At 48.7% G+C, this 15740-nt stretch overlaps 1 protein-coding gene across 14 annotated transcripts in view; it reads right to left on the bottom strand.

Annotated features, from left to right (window-relative positions):
• The window catches only part of PACSIN2 (protein kinase C and casein kinase substrate in neurons 2), a 132317-nt gene that overhangs the window by 52302 nt on the left and 64275 nt on the right, over positions 1–15740 (bottom strand). For 8 of the 14 annotated variants that reach the window (XM_082739868.1, XM_082739869.1, XM_082739874.1 and 5 more), the window contains one exon: positions 3108–3240. The exons of the other annotated variants lie outside the window; for them this stretch is intronic. The gene's annotated coding sequence lies outside the window, so the exon portion shown is untranslated. The remainder of the gene's footprint in view (positions 1–3107; positions 3241–15740) is intronic. 14 annotated transcript variants of the gene reach the window in all.

Genomic DNA, 15740 nt, shown 5'->3' with positions numbered 1-15740 from the left:
CAGCGATCTTCATGGCTACAGAGTGCTTTCCTCCTTTACCAGATCTGAGCCTCACAGCCCCCCTCAGGGAGGACAGTCTCACCTGGACCCCAAAGTCCAGCTTGAACTCGTTCCCAGGGGCTCACTGCAAAACATACCTCAGTCAACACAGAGCCCTTGCTTTCTGAGCATTTCCACATGACAGAAGTTACTGAACAGTGTTGGGACCCAGGATGTCACCTGTGCTGTAGGTCTCATATAGAAATGCTACTGTTTAAAGGGGAAGTTGACAGCAATTAACATGTGCATTTTACAAAATGAGTAAAAAGAGGCATGACTGTCACATATGCTGTGACAGGCACTCTGACCCTAGGTCCCAGGCTCCTCAATGAACACCCCCCTGCCACAGGTGCTGGGAGGTCAGGCACAATGACAACTTGGGGTTGGGAGGGGAGTCAGGAGATTGGGGAGCATTAGGTGAGAGCAGTGAGCCTGCTTCGGAACTGCAGGCAGAAGAGAGAGCATCTCTGAATCCCACAGCGATTCCTCAAGGTTTTCTCACAAGGTTAGCCAGTCCACCTTCTAGAATGGAGCGCACACTGGCCATGTGACTGGGGACATCTTGCCAGTTCTGTGATGAGCTCTCCAGAGGATGACCTACTCCCAACGGGGACAATGCAGGAGGGTTACCCACCTTCTAGGCCTCAGTCCCTCCCATCACCCCCAGGGCCCAGGACAGCACAGTCCTTTTGGGCCCTCACACCTCCCTCCACATCATTCCTTCTCCTTAGAACCACATCATGGACGACTGGTAAGATACTAATTATTCTTCAAGGTCATAATCAAATGTCACACCTCTTCCACGAAGCCTTCCTTTATTCCCAGTCAAAAGTAAGCTTTGCAGGGGCGCCTGGGTGGCTCAGTGGGTTAAGCCGCTGCCTTTGGCTCGGGTCATGATCCCAGAGTCCTGGGATCGAGTCCCGCATCAGGCTGTCTGCTCAGCGGGGAGCCTGATTCCTCCTCTCTCTCTGCCTGCCTCTCTGCCTACTTGTGATCTCTGTCTGTCAAATAAATTTAAAAATCTTTAAAAAAAAAAAAAAAAAAAGTAAGCTTTGCAGCCCGGGCTGCTCTGAGCAGCACGTTCCTCTCCTGCAATACCCACTCCATCCAACCTTAGGTGGACACAGTCATGCAAGGATCTGTCTCAATCAGGAGACAAAGGGTGCCTGAGGGGAAGGACCATGTGGTATCTATTTCTGTAGCCCAATCATAGCACAAAGTCATTTGTACTAAATACAAAAGTCCTTGGGCCTTGAGCCCTGTTCAATACAATGAGACAGGAAGTGGGAGTCTAACTGGTCTGACTGCCAGCCCCTGGGATGCCGCCCCAGGCATTAGGTAGCAGAAATAACCATCTCTCCTCTGCTCCCAGCTTCACAAGGAGAACACACAGAAGCACCAAGGCTCACCACCCAGACCCCTCTTCTGGACCCAGCACTCAGGGTGCTGGGGGGCTTCGTGTCCTCCTGTCTCGGAGCCTGGCACAGGTGAGACGCCCACTCAAACCAGACCCAAAAGCAGATGGAGGCCCGCCTTCCTACTCACTAAACAACGGGACACCTTATTAAAGAAACAAATTTTGAAAGTGACTTACTTTTATAAACTTATTGAAATGTTTCAAAAATGTTTTTGGAAGTCTCCAAGTGGTCACCTTAAAAGAATAAACAGCATGCTGATAAAAACAAAAACACTTTGGTGGTTTGGACTATTCATTCTTTCATTTTAGTTTGAATCAATGGGAGAATTTAAACATTACAAAATGCAAGATTCTGACAGCTCAAATTCAAAAGTAAACATCTCCCTGAAATAAGTATACTTTACTTATTACTGATATTCCTTAGAGACAGATGCCACATGCATAATACAGTGGCTTCTAATGAGAAGTCAGACGGGCTTCAGGACTTTAATGTGAACTAATACTCAAGTTCCTGGTATATTATAGTCTTTGTAAGTTAAATGTATTTGCATGGACTTCCTTGATTAAAAGCATGAAATTAATAAATTTAGAAACATCACTACTGAGGCTACAGCAGATGCAGCAAAGAACTTACCGCATGCATTTGGGAAAAGGGGGTGAAGGTGGATGCAGTGCGTGGAAGGAACAGTGGAAGAGGACGAGTCAAAGGAAGTTGTCAAACTGGGGACAGGTCGGAGAAAGGCCAGGGCAACACGGCCAAAAGCTGACCACAGTCCCGGTAGTCCTATTTCTCACCAGGGTCTCATGGGGTCCTGGCCCCACAGCCCCAAGATGCACCACGTGGGTGGAACTCTTCCCTGGACATTCCCTCATCTGACACGTGCCAGGCCCTGACCCAGTGCCAGACAGCATGCTGTGGGTGGTCAGGGATTGACAGTGCCCTTGGAGTTGAGTGGGGCTCAGTTCCTGTCCCCACCACACAGCAGAATTCACAGTAACAGTCAGTATTTATTAAGTGCTTCCTAGGTGCGAGCACCCGTCACTCTCAGAACGGCCCCAAGAGGTAGCTACTACGATCATCCCCACTTTACAGACGAAGAAATGAGGTACACAAGTGTTTCAATAACTTGACCAAAGCCACACAGGTAGCAGGTGGCGAAGCAGGGACTCAGACCTGGGTCAGGTGCCCCTGAGCCTGCCCCTTCACTGTCAGGCCACCCTGTCTCCCTCGGTGAGACATGGCAATGGAAAACTCCGAGAAGAGGCAGAGGTGGACGATGTAAGCGAGACAGGGACAGCACTCCAGCTGGGACTCCCACGAGGGGACAATGTCAACAGGCACGCACGTGTGCACGCATTCACTCCTTCGGCATTCGCTGAGCACCTGGGCAGGAGTCCTGTTCTGGAAGCACGCCTGCTCGACCAGCTTAGGGTGCTGGGGGCGACACACCCGCAAACCCTGCCTGCCTTACTCACAGGTGTACCCCAGAGCTGGCAGGGAGCCCAGTGTAAACAGGGCAGAGATATGTGACAGGGGGGGTGAACTAGGCACAACCCCAGCCCCGCCGCACACCAGCTAGATAACCATGGGCACGTGACTTCAACTCTGGAGCCTCGGCTTCCTCACCCAGAAAGGGAAACTGATACTGACATTACTCCTTGGCCTTGCTGGCGGATGGCATGCCTCAGTCATGAGCGGAAGCAGCTGCTCTCCACCGGGGCGCTGAGGAAGGCCGGAATCACACAGTGGCTTCCCAGGGGCCACAAGCGGAGTCCTGAGGAGCCTGCGGGAATGAGGCAGGCGCACAGGGTAAGGGCAAGATGTCCGAGACAGAAGAATCCTGAGGAAGGGTGTGGGCGGGATGAGGCAAGAAGGGAGGGCAGGAAGGGAGCACAGGCCAGTCAGTGTCAGTGAGAGCACCCAGTCTTCGGAGGGCTAGACAGCATGGCCGGGTGCCCACCTTGAAACAGGAACAGTGAGCAAGGAAGGAGGAACTGGGGTCACATTTCTATACAAAAGTCCCCGTGTGGTTTAACCTTGATGAGTTTCTCATGACTTGTAACCCTCCAGCTGTTGGCTAAGTTGAGAACAATGTTATGCACTACTAACAGGGACATTTTTAAATTGACCAGACTATGCAGAGACCAGAGTGTTGCTTACTGACACAGCCCCTCTCCAAAAAGAGCTCAGAAGGGGTGCCTGGGTGGCTCAGTTGGTTAAGCATCTGCCTTCGGCTCAGGTCATGATCCTGGAGTCCTGGGAATGAGCCCCACATCGAGCCCCCACATTGGGCTCCCTGCTTGGCGGGGAGTCTGCTTCTCCCTCTGCCTGCTGCTCCCCCTGCCCGCTCTCCCTCTCTCTCGTTCTAGCTCAAATAAAAATCTTTAAAAAAAAAAAAAAAAAAAGAGCCCAGAAAACTTCATAGAATCCCAGACACAAAGAATGCAGGTGGTATTAGTGACTCTAAAACTCCAAAGTTAAAATGCAAACAAAAGTTTAATGTTTTCTTAGGGAAGCCCAATATTAGGTAGATCAGAAAACCCACTCTTTCAATTTCTAGTCTCCTCAGGGCAACCTTTTTAAATACTTAAATCATGTCACTTCCCTGCTCAACACCCACAACACTCGGAGTTAAACCCTAACTCCTTGCCTTTGCTGCAAGTCCCATCTCGACCTGCCCCTGCCTGACCTCTTCCACGCTCCTTCACTGACTGGCCCTGTTCTGCTCTGGCCGCAATGATCTTCCCTTTGTTTCTCAAACATACTGAGCCCATCCCTGCCTCAGGACTTTTGCACATGCTGTTTGCTCTCCCCAGAATGCTCTTTCATAAGACAACGCATCGCCAGCTCCCTGGCACTATATGGGCCTCTGACCAGAGGTCCTCAGAGTCTCCCTGACCATCCTCTCATCCAGCCCCACCTTCCAATACCACCACCCTACAAGATCTGTAAGATCTTAACAGTAACATTCTGTTGTTAACAAATTTCACTCATGAAGCCACATACTGACATCTCTTGGGTTACACGGAAAAGAAAAAAAGACTACTCAAATGACTATCCACAAAACGTTTCTTGAGCTAACAGCAAAACTTAATTTTTCAGTGATTCTTAAAAAGTAAATTCTTCTGGGGCGCCTGCGTGGCTCAGTGGGTTAAAGCCTCTGCCTTCGGCTCAGGTCATGATCTCAGGGTCCTGAGATCGAGCCACACATCGGGCTCTCTGCTCAGCGGGGAGCCTGCTTCCCCCTCTCTCTCTGCCTGCCTCTCTGCCTACTTGTGATCTCTCTCTATCAAATAAATAAATAAAAATCTTAAAAAAAAAAAAAAGTAAATTCTTCTACAATGCCAGTTGTCTAGTCACTCAGAAGACCTTCCCACCTGGAGCCTCCTGGGCATCCTCGGGGGTACCCGGAACCACAGTTCTGTATGTTTTTGCTGTTTATAAAGGGGTCCTGTCTGAGTCACAGAAAGCAACTGTGGTAGGAGCCAATGGCCCAGTCAGTTACAACATACTTTAAATTCTCAAGTATTAGGACTTACTCTGTCATTGAGTCAACATTTATATTTATAGAATTTTAAAAACATTTGGCCAGACTGTCCCCTATAACGAACCTCACACACACCCAGAACCTAGTTGGGTTTTTGGTTTTTGTTTTTTTTTTTTTTTTTTTTTTTTAGTTTTATTTATTTGAGAGAGAGGGAGAGTACAAGTGGGGGGAAGAAGGCAGAGGGAGAAGCAGACACTCCAGTGAGCAGGGAGCCCAATGTGGGGCTCAATCCCAGGACCCTGGGATCACTATCTGAGCCAAAGGCAGAGGCTTGATGGACTGAACCACCCAAGTACCCCACCCAGAACCTAGTTTGATACCACATTTATGTGTCAGAGGAAAGATGGTTAGCCCTGAAAAGTGAAAGGCAGCAAAGACTTTAAGAGACTGGAAACAAACTATCTCTAGGATTCTGTATTACTCTGGCACTTTCTTTTAAATCCTAAACAATCCTTTAAGAAATACACATTCCTCAAAGCAAGGAAATGCAGGAAAGTATCTCCCTGAATAATCCTAAATGCCAGGAAGAGAGGGCATTTGACTGCCAGGACCAGCACTGTTTCTCCTGACTGCAGATTCTTAAAAACAAGAGCCCTTCCCAGGGTGGAAGCCTCCATCAAGTCTAAAAATAAATGAATAAATACAGTGAGAACACACGTAGTCACACTGAAGGAGAACCAAGAACCAGGAGTGTGCTGGATGTCTGGGCCAAAACATCCAATGCCAGCATGTCCCAAGCAAACATGGCAACTTGCCCACCCTGTATCTCCAACTATGGACTCTAAAGGGGAAGTGCTTCCACACAGTTGACACTGGTCCTCTGCTTAGACCACCAGTGGGAGCCTCCTAAGAACCCCGGCCACCCCCCAACCCCCACTGACTGCACTATCCTTCACAGAACCACACCCTCTCTTCTCCCAACGTCTCTGATGGGGAAAAACAACTAACTTTTCTACTTTGGAGCAAAATGCTATTGCAGCTGGAGAAACATTCTTGGATATCATAAATAAGATATTCATATTCTAAGGAATTATAAATTTGATGCTGGAGTGTGTGAAAGGATGAACAAGCAGATCTGAGGAAATATTATGGAGCCATGGTAACAGAAACCACGGAAGAAACTCCAGTTGCACAAAACTGTTTAAAAATAAACCGGATACTAAAATACCAGCAAAAAGCTACAATGACTCACACTGTTCTCCTCGAATCCTATGAGAACAGCCAGTTCTTTGACAGTCTCCCAGTCTTTTTCCCTACTGGAGAAACGCGGGACAAAGAAAGTAAAAAGACGCTTTGAAATTTTTCTCTAATTTTACCAGCAAGCTGGTATGAATAAGACCTTATATGTTTTAGAGTTTGATGAGAGCATAGAAATGTATATTCATGATGAGAGAATCTTCTTGAGCTTTTTAATAAGGCTTTATTTATTTCATAAGATAAATCCAAAGAGCGTAACTGAGGCCCCAGGGTGTGCTATACTGAGAGCTCAAATACCAGTAAATGCCGAAGAACGAGAGCACAGGGGTGCCTGGGGGGGCGCAGCGGGTTGAGTATCTGCCTTTGTCTCAGGTCATGGTCTCAGGGTCTTGGGATTGAGCCCCGCATCAAGCTCTCTGCTGGGGAGGTGGGGGGAGCGTGTTCCTCCCCCCCTCTGCCTACCTGTGATCTCTGTCAAATAAATAAATAAATAATCTTAAAAACAAAACAAAGAACTACAGCACGATTTCTGTCACTAACGTACAACCTTTTACAGCATTTTGTATATGTGACCATCTTTCCCTTTCTGCGTGTGTGCACGCCCCCACCTCCTTCTTTCGGGACCCAGCTCCACTGCCTACCCTCTAACTACACTTACACACCTTTTAATGTGGTCGCGGCACACACAAGGGCCGGCACATGGAATCAGCCCACAGATCTCAGCCCTGGGGGGCCCTGCACTGGCCCGCCCTACCCGTCTGGCTAGCTCAGCCTTCTGCCAGGCTCCAACCACAGGTGTGGCGCACTGCTGCCCCATACTGCCCGTCCTTGTCAACTCCTACCCATCCCGCAAGGCCCAGTTTGAGTGTTACCTCCTCCGAGGAGGGCCTCCAGCCCCAGCAATGACCCTCTGCCCACCACTGTCCCAGTACAGTTCCTCTGTTGTGCCATTATTTGGTTATATCCCTATTTCCCCAACCAGGCTGTTAGCTCCTGGGGGGTACGCTGGTCCCTGCCACAGTACCTTTAGCGGCTCAGAGATAGTCACTGAAGGAAGAATGGAACCAGGGAGGGAATTTCAAGGAAACCTCAGTCCCGTGGTATCTATGTTATTCCTCATTTGCCCAGGACCTGCCCCCTAGCCTGTTCCCCTCCTTCCCCTGCCCTACTCACTACAGTCCTTCTCTCTTTTTCATGTGAAAATAATTATTCTCCTGTGCAAACTGCCACTCTTCCCCGTGCCAAAAGACCTGTTTTGGACAAACTACACACTCATCTACAATTCTGACTGGAATCAGAGCACCAGAAAAACTTGTTTGCTAAAAGTTTTGCTGCCGGGGCACCTGGGTGGTTCAGTCGTTAAGCGTCTGCCTTCGGCTCACATCATGATCCTAGGGTACTGGGATCGAGCCCCGCATCGGGCTCCCTGCTTGGAGGGAAGTCTGCTTCTCCTTGTCCCACTCCCCCTGCTTGTGGTCCCTCTCTCACTGTGTCGCTTTCTGACAAATAAATAAATAAAATCTTAAAAAAAAAAAAAAAAGCAAGCTTTGCTGCCACTTGGTGACAGTTTCAATGAAGTAACTGCACTTAGGTAATCTCTTAGAATTTGCTTTGTTTGTTTAGGACTACTTTTAAAATCTTTTGCAACATAAATTATTCATCAAGCCCCATAATCACTGAGATTTCAACTGAATTTGTTACCAAAACCCGAAGAGAACCACTCAAACACACACACTAGCTTTGAGTAGGAGAAAGTGTTGCCCACAGAGACAAAAGTCAACCTGAGAACATGCTCCCGGCAGGACGGCTGGAACACACTGAGCCAGTGGACACACAAGTGACCGACCAACAGCAGCATCAAACAGATCTGGAAAGCACGCTCTACACGCTTGCCGCCAGCACCAAGGAGGAGATTCCCTGTGCCACCCAGGCGGGGCTCCAGGAATGTCCCCACGAGCACTGGCTGGGAAAGGGACTCACCCAGCCATCTGAGTCTTATTAGCCATGTGCCTCAGCAAATCACATTACTGCTCTGTGCCTCGGACACACTCATAAAATGGGGATGAGGAGGAGCACCGTGCGGGCTTCTGAATGAGGATTAGCTGAGAGGATGCAAGGACGTGCCTGTCTCCTCTGTACTGGAAAATAAATGCTGGTTCCCTTTCCTGGCTCTGGTGCACATCTGAAGCTGGAGCAGAATGACCTTGCACTTAGTATAAGACTCCTTGGACTCGGTTTCCTCATTCCTAAAGTAGGTGATCTTCAAGTTCTATTTAAACTTGGACATGCTAAGGGGAGCCTGGGAGTGCGGGCTCGGGATGGATTTGGGCCCGTCTGGGGCACTGGTTCAAAGTCTGCAGTGAAAATGTGTATTATGCATTTTGTGTCTAAACAAGAAATGAAGAGGACTTTTTTTTATTAAATAAAAGCAGCAATCAAAAGGGGGTTTTACTTTTCATTAAATTAGCATATATCCCTTATACCACCCACCTACTGTCTGCTTTCCATTCTTTCAATACGTGCAGTCGCACTACTTTCTGGGTGCTGGGGAGTCTGACAGGGGATGCAGCGGAAGAAGAGCCCCGGCCTCCGGGTGTCACATTCTAGCGCAAGTGACTGACAAAGAATAAGCCAGCGTGGCTGCTGTGTGGAGAAACACAGCGAGGAAAAGGGAGGAGGATGAAGGCAGAAAGGAGCCTGAACTTTCAAGCGGAGTGGCCAGAGAAGGTCTCATTGAACAGGGGACATCTGAGACAAAGCTGAAGGCCCTGAGGGCCTCCAGGGGAAAGGCACGTGGCAAAAGGAAGCCGGAGTCGGAGGGCAGGAAGGCGTGCCTGGTCATACAGCCATGGCAGCGCTGCCCGGTGAGAGGGGACAGTGGCCGCCACCAGGCAGACAGCAACAGAAGCGATGACGCAGGAGTTCTGGAAGAATCTTGAGCATAAAACAAAATGACCTCGGTCTTTCAGCTTTGATGCCACCAGTATCCGTCCCTGACCTCCTGCCCAGGTTCTCGGGCTCAGTGATTCTACGACCATGTGCCAGCAGCAACTGCGCCCTGCAATTCCTGAGCTCGGCTCTCCCCACCGACCCAGACTTGACTGAGGCCCACTGTGGGTAAGGAGCAGGGACGCGGACCCCAAGCCCTTCCCACTGACTCCACGCAGCCCCAAGAGGCAAGAGAGCCCAGCACTGACGAGGGTCCCAGAGTGTCTGCGGCCGGCTGTACAGACACGAAGCCGGAGCAGCTTCTCCTCCCTGCTTAAGTGGTCCTGGACCCCCACTTCCAGAAGGCTCCTCTCTTCTCACCCAGCAGACTTTCCCCAAATCACGTCCTCACCAGCCCCTGCCCACACTTGTGCAAAGTAAAGCGAAATTATCTTGCTAAATGCTAGATTCAAACCGACAGCACTAAGAACTGACACCCTCTGACGCAAGGTGGACGGCGCCGCGCCGCAGCACTCAAGCAGTCACTTCAGGTAAGCACAGGCAGGGTCTCCTGAAATCCCTCACTCTCCATCTGCGCTAGGAGTTTAGTTTCTAAACTGTTTCCTGGGCTCACCAAGGAACAGATGATACGAATCGCAAATACTCAGCAGTGCATTCCTAAGGCCTAAGAGTGAAAACCCAGATGGTTCTGATGGATCCAGAGAAAGGTGTTTTTGTTTATTTTACTCTTAAAACTGGCATGAAGAAGAAAGAAAAGCCCAGATGCCAAAAAATGCTTAATAAAGCTTCCACCTTTGGAATATGCAAGGAGGTGTTAAAAGGCTTGACCTTTCCTTTCCGATTATCTTATAGGAAGTGAACTCAAATCTTACAATCGGCTGTTCTGTCAGAGCAGGCTTCAGAAGTGGATAAGGAAGTTCTTCCTCTAGGAAGGGCTCCCCGAGTATATACTGTGTCAAGGAGAGCAGAGGGTGTACAGACACATGCGGCCCCAAGAGGCCACGTGGCAATTCCCCAGAGTCCTTTAGGCACCACCATCTCCCCCCCCCCACACCAGTCTGGCCAAGTTAAAAGTCACCACTCCTGTCACGTGCCTTCTGTGAGGCTCACAGATGTCCTTCTACTCCGTGAGGAATTCCATGGGGGCAGGGTTCTGCCCCTTTATCTGTGTATAGCCCAAAACAAGTGCTCAAGGAATGAGACAGTGTGGGGCGCCTGGGTGGCACAATCGGTTAATCAGCTGGCTCTTGGTTTCAGTTCAGGTCAAGATCTCAGGGTTCTGGGTTCAAGTCCCACGCTGGGCTCTACACTCAGCAGAATCTCCTTCAGATGCTCTCTCCCTCCCTCTGCTCTTCCTGCTCTAAAATAAACGGGTCTTTAAAAAAAAAAAAAGAAAGAAATGAGAAAGGATAACAGTTCAGCCTGTACCTCCTCTCTCCTAGTCTTTCCTTCTTCACCTGAGATCCTTTCTCATTTCTTTTTTTTTTTCTAAGATCTATTTATTTCAGAGAGAGCAGTTAGAGGAGAAAAGCTTTTCAATGTGAGACATTAGTATTTCAAAATACTGTATCTGGAGTCCTCTAGCAACTCTTAAAATGACTATGTTTTACCTCTGGTGTCTTCTACATCCTAATCCCTCAAAGAAAACAAACAGATGGCCGCCCCTTCCTGGTCCTTTTCAGCCCCTGTGGCTCTTCCTGTTCTGAGTAAAAACAATCTCAGGTTATGGAGACCTGGCAGCAAAGGAAGGCAAGACCCGAAGTCACCGGGTCTCAGGCCAGCCCGTCAGCTGTGAGTTCGCCCACACGAGTTAAGGAGGAGCTGGAGCAAAGAGCATGTAGCCGTGTCCCCCAAGCTCATTTTTCTTATGCAGTGGAAACGTGTCAGCGGACAGGTCCGTGCCTGGGGCTGATTTCTTGCAGTCCTACTTGTGAGGCCTCCCTCCGCAGGCGGGCACCCTGGGAACGCGGAGGCTCGCGCTCAACATTTCCCAAAGCTAAATATTGACTCGATGCTCCACAGGTTTAAAAATAAAAAAGTTACTTTAAAAAGGACAAAAATGACACATTTGCAAGTCTGATATTAATGTGAGAATACAAACAGCAGTGCAAGAAAACATACAGGAACAGGCCGAAGACTGGAAAGAGAAATTACTTCAAGCAGGCCTCGCCAGACTCCAGCTCCTCCGCTCCTCACCGTCCCGTCAGGGCCAACCCGCCGCGGGGCCCGCATACACTCCCAGGGCGCGGCACTCTGATGAGAAACAGGGCCACTTCTGCTGTCCAGGTTGGAGTGGGACAAGAACGGGAGGGGATGATGGTGCGAGAGCCCCAATTCCGTGCTCGCTGTGGCTTTTACCTGCACAGCCTCAGCTTCCCCATCTACTAAAAGAGAGACCCAGGGCACCTGGGTGGCTCAGTAGGTTAAAGCCTCTCTTCGGCTCAGGTCATGATCTCAGGGTCCTGGGATCGAGCCCCGCATCAGGCTCCCTGCTCAGCGGGGAGCCTGCTCCCTCCCTCTCTCTCTGCCTCTCTGCCTGCTTGTGATCTCTGTCAAGTAAACAAATAAAATCTTAAAAATAAATAAATAAAAAGAGAGAGACCCATTCCCAGACCTGCCTGGCTCTTGGGAGCCAGAAGGACTGTCATCAACCACGGCACAAACGGTGTCACTGCATCCGGCTGCTGGCCCCTCTACTCACCCCCTCGCTCACCAAGAAACAGGTCTTGAGACTGACTGAGACCACAGCAAGCAAGATAAGCCCCTGACTTCCTAGAGCTTGCATATTTTCTCTGCCTCTGCAGATGCCTGGCGTTTGATAAGCGGGCAGACCAGGGAATGCTCCACCATACACGATCCCTAGACTTCTCCAGCAGGACTCTTGCCCCGGGCGCGTGCCCGAGCGCAGGCTGCAGCAGGGGAGCTCCTCCGGGGCCACTAGGCTCCAGGAGGCCGACGTCTGTGATCAGCCCAACACATGTTACCTATTACACAGTCATCTATGACACAGTCAAATCAGCACCAAATGGAAAGAAGGAGTGCTGGCAGAAAAACTCAAATTCCTTCTTAACTGCTTGGTAATTCAGATAGCAGCTTACTCCAAAAACAGATTTTTATCTTCTATGCAAGAAGGCAGGAAGGAAACGCACTGTGGCGGCAATCATCATCAGACTGCGAGCGGCTCAAGGGCAAGCCGTATCTTCTTCACCTTGAAGTACAGAAGCCTGCCCAGCAGAGGGTCCGTATGTGCCTGCGCTTGCTGACCAGATGACACTGGGTCCTGGCAGTGAGAACAAAGGTGCCGCGCAGAGGGGCCTACAGCTCGGCAGGCCCTCTTCCACTCTTCAATTGCCACTTCTCCTTGAACAGATGTGGGAAGGGGGGAGGACAGGCGAGGAGTCACCAAGGTCAGTGGCAGGACGTGGTGGCACCAGAATGTCAGCCCCACGCTGAGCACAGGGAGATGAGCAGGGCCTGGAGACGGGCACCTGCCAGCCCCAGTCTTCTCTCCGCCCAGTCCCTTCCCTTCTGCCGACAACGCCTGCCTCCGCCTCCGCCTCCACCTCCGCCTCCCACACTTTCTGTTTAATCTGGAAGCCACAACTTAGAAAGGTCAGAAAAATATTTTGTTTATACAAATGAGAACGACCCAAACGCATCTCAAGAACATACAAAGGGATGACATTATTTGGCCAGAAGAGGTTGTGGGAGCAGCAATGGTTTTAAGTAGTTGAAATTCTGCTGTTTTCCTATTTTTTTAAATTGAGATACAATTCACACAATTCGCCCATTTAAAGAGTACACAGTGATTTTCTTTAGTATGTTCGGAGCTGTGCAACCATCACTACAGTCCATTTTAGAACATCTCACCCCAAAAAGAAACTCTGTACCCTTTGGCAGTCACCCCGTCCCCACACGCCTACCCCCCGGCCACCACTCACCTACTTTCTGTCTCTGTGGATTTGCCTATTCTGGACATTTCCCATCAGCGGAATCCTGCAGCGTGCGATCTCTCGTGACTGGCCTCTTTCACTCAGCACAATGCTTCCGAGGCCACCCATGCCATAGCACCTATCAGACGGAGTTCCTTTTTATCACGAAATACCGTGCCGTCATATGTTTGGAGCACACCGTGTTTATCCAGGACCAAGCTGATGGGCATTGGGGTCATTTCCACTTTGGGGCTATTATAAATGCTGCTGTGAGCGTTTACGCACAACCCGTTACGTGGACATGTCTTCATTTCTTTCGGGGAGATACCTAGGAGTGGAATTGCAACTCCCCAGCTTTCTGAAGAACCATTTCCAAAGTTATTTCCCCCAGTCAGCCAGACTGTTCGGCAAGGCAGCTGCACTGCCTTACACCCCCCAGCAGTGGGTGGGGTTCCGAGGTTTCCACATCCTCACCAGCGCTAGTCAGTGGCTGCCCTTTCTGATCACAGCCATCCCAGCAGGGGTGAGGTAATACCCCAGTGTGGTTTTGACTGGCATTTCCCTAATAACTAATATGCTTTTTGACCATTTGTATATCATCTTTAGAGAAGTGTCTGTTCAGATCTTTTGCCCAGTTTTTAATCGGGTTATTTGTCCTTTCATTGCTGGGGTGGGGGTGTTGTTTGTTTTCTTGTTTTTTTAAGATTTTATTTATTTATTTTCACAAGTGAGAGGGAGTGTGTACACCGGTGGTGCGGCGTGGGGGGTGGCTCAGAGGGAGAAGCAGGCTCCCCCGCTGAGCAGGGAGCCTGATGAGGGACTGGAATCCAGAACCCTTGGGATCATGACCTGAGCCCAAAGCAGACACTTAACTGACTGAGCTACTTAGGTGCCCTTGTTGCTGAGTTTTAATCGAGTTCTTTTATGTTTGTTCTAGATGCAAGTCCTTTACCAGATACAGGATTTTTCAACATTTTCTTCTATTCTGTGAGCTATCTTTTTATTCTCTTAATAGCATCCTTGGAAGCATAAAAGTTTTTAATTTTGATAAAGTCCAATTTATCTATCTTTCTCCCTTGTGTTTTGGTGTCATATTTCAGAAACTGTTGCCTAATCCAAAGTGAGGAAGGTCTGTGCCTGCTTTCCTCCAAGAGTTTTACGGATTTAGCTCTTCCACTGACGTCTCTGGCTCACTTAGAGCTAAATTTTATATTTGGTATAAAGCAGGGGTCCAAATTCATTCTTTTATATGTAGATACCAAGTTGTCCCAGAACTATTTGTTGAAAGACTGTTCTTTCCCCATTGAACTGGCTCTGGGCCCTCATCCAAAATCAAGTGACCATATACAAGTTGTACTCTGTTCTCTCAATTCTATCCCACTGATCTATATGTCTACTCCATAAGCCAATACCACGCTGTCTTAAATACTATATATTTGCAGAAAATTTTGAACTTAGGAAGCGTGAGTCCTCCAATTTTGTTCTGCTTTTTTCACAGTTACTTTGACTATTCTGGGTACCTTACATTTCCATTAGAATTTTAGCATGAGCATGTCAATTTCTACCAAACAAAATAAAGGGGGAGATAGTTGAGGTTTTTGGTAGGATTCACACTGAATCTGCAGATCAGTTTGGGGAGTGATGCCATCTTAACCACATCAAGTCTTTCAGTCCATGGAAGGGGGATAGCTGTCCATTTACTTAGGTCACTTTTAATTTCTCTCAACAATGTTTTTTACAGTTTTCAGTAAGTGAGTCTCGTACTCCTTTGGATTACTCATTGCTAGTGTATAGCAATACCATTGTTTTTGTATGTTGATCTTAATATCCTGCACCCCTGTTGAACACAGATATTAGTTCTAACAGATTAGTGAATTCCTTAGGGTTTTCTATATACAAGGACATGCTATCTGCAAACAGAGATAGTTTTATTTTTTCTTTCCAATTTATATGCCTTTCATTTCCTTTTCCTGCTTCACTGCTCTGGGTAGAGCCTCCAGGGCAGTGTGAACAGAGAGCGAACATCCTTGTCCTTTTGGTCTTTCCTTTCCCAACCCAGTGGGTTCTCATTCATGCCCTTTATCATGCCAATGAAGCTCCCTTCTAGTGCTACTCTGTTGCGTGTTTTTATCAGGAAGAGGTGTTGCACTGTTGTGGTCTCATTTCTTCCATGTTGCAGAACAAACAGGTATCACCAGAGACCAAAGTTAACTTAGATTAAAACCACCTGACGTTATATAGTGGTAGGAGGTAAAGTCTCGTTCGGAGGCAAATAAAAATCTATTTTAAGCAACTCAAAGAAATAGTTTATTCTCTGGCTTTAAGAAAATGATAAGCTTGGGGCGCCTGGGTGGCTCAGTGGGTTAAGCCGCTGCCTTTGGCTCAGGTCATGATCTCAGGGTCCTGGGATCGAGTCCCGCATCGGGCTCTCTGCTCAGCAGGGAGCCTGCTTCCTCCTCTCTCTCTCTGCCTGCCTCTCTGCCTACTTGTGATCTCTCTCTGTCAAATAAATAAATAAAATCTTTAAAAAAAAAAAAAAAAAAAGAAAGAAAATGATAAGCTTGTGGGGGCACCTAGCTGGCTCAGTTAGTAAAACATGCGACCCTTACTGTCGGGATCATGAGTTCAAGCCCCGCAATGGGCCTACAGCCTACTTAA

Source organism: Mustela nivalis (assembly GCF_964662115.1).
Source record: "Mustela nivalis genome assembly, chromosome: 7".
NCBI classification, from domain to species: Eukaryota; Metazoa; Chordata; class Mammalia; order Carnivora; family Mustelidae; genus Mustela; species Mustela nivalis.
The sequence above is the reverse complement of the archived record's forward strand: the minus strand, read 5'-3'. Positions and strand labels throughout refer to the sequence as shown.